We start from the raw sequence: 867 nt of genomic DNA, 5'->3' as shown, positions 1-867 counted from the left end.
ACTACCAAAACATATGCAATCCTCTTCCTGACTTTTGCCATTATGACGCATCTTGACAGTAAGAAAGTAGAGTGAACTATAACCTTTGATAAAATAATCTCAAATACTGGTCACATAACAAGTTGCCAGTAAGACTACTAAAGGAGATTTTCCAGAGCCATTACACAATGCATGCACTATGTACCTTGCTTATAATCAAAGCTGGACGTAAGAACAGCAAGCAGGTTGCCCAGCAGCTACCATTCCTCCAGACACAAAAAGGTACTGTTAAGATACGTCCTTGATAATTTTATCAGAGCCACGTCACAAAGAAACATAAAGCATTATAACACTTCCAAAACACTGGAAAAACGGATGCTCTCTGAAGCATGCAGAAAATGAGAGCAAAACCATGTAACTTTGTCAATGAAAGGATTTACCATGGCTACTTCAGAGCAAGATGGATAACAGAAGTCAGGCTAAATCAGACATCACACGCGCTGCTCCTGGGATTAGAGAGGGTAAAATTATTTCGAAAACGTCTGCGCCAAGAGATTTTCTTGTGCAATGCAAAGCTTCAGGAAGTTCTCTCTCATGTTTGCACATCACACTGTCAGGGTTACAGAGAAGTAAGTGAGGTTTGCAATTAATCCACCTCTTTGTTTGCTTCCCATTCGCTTAAGGAGGCAGTTCTAATCACGGGGGGAAACGCAATTCAGTCAGAGTCTCAACAGTATAATTAGACAGAGGCCTGATGCATTAATTACTCTACACAAGCAAGCACACAGCAATATTTTTAGGACAGCAGAAAACTAAAAACGTAGGCGTCATTAAAACATAAGAGGGAATTCCTGAGTAAGTCTCACATGGAAAGACAGCTTCTTTCCC

The sequence above is a fragment of the Chaetura pelagica genome, unplaced genomic scaffold, assembly GCF_000747805.2.
Source record: "Chaetura pelagica isolate M959 unplaced genomic scaffold, ChaPel_1.0 scaffold219, whole genome shotgun sequence".
NCBI lineage: Eukaryota > Metazoa > Chordata > Aves > Apodiformes > Apodidae > Chaetura > Chaetura pelagica.
Note: the sequence above shows the minus strand (reverse complement) of the source record.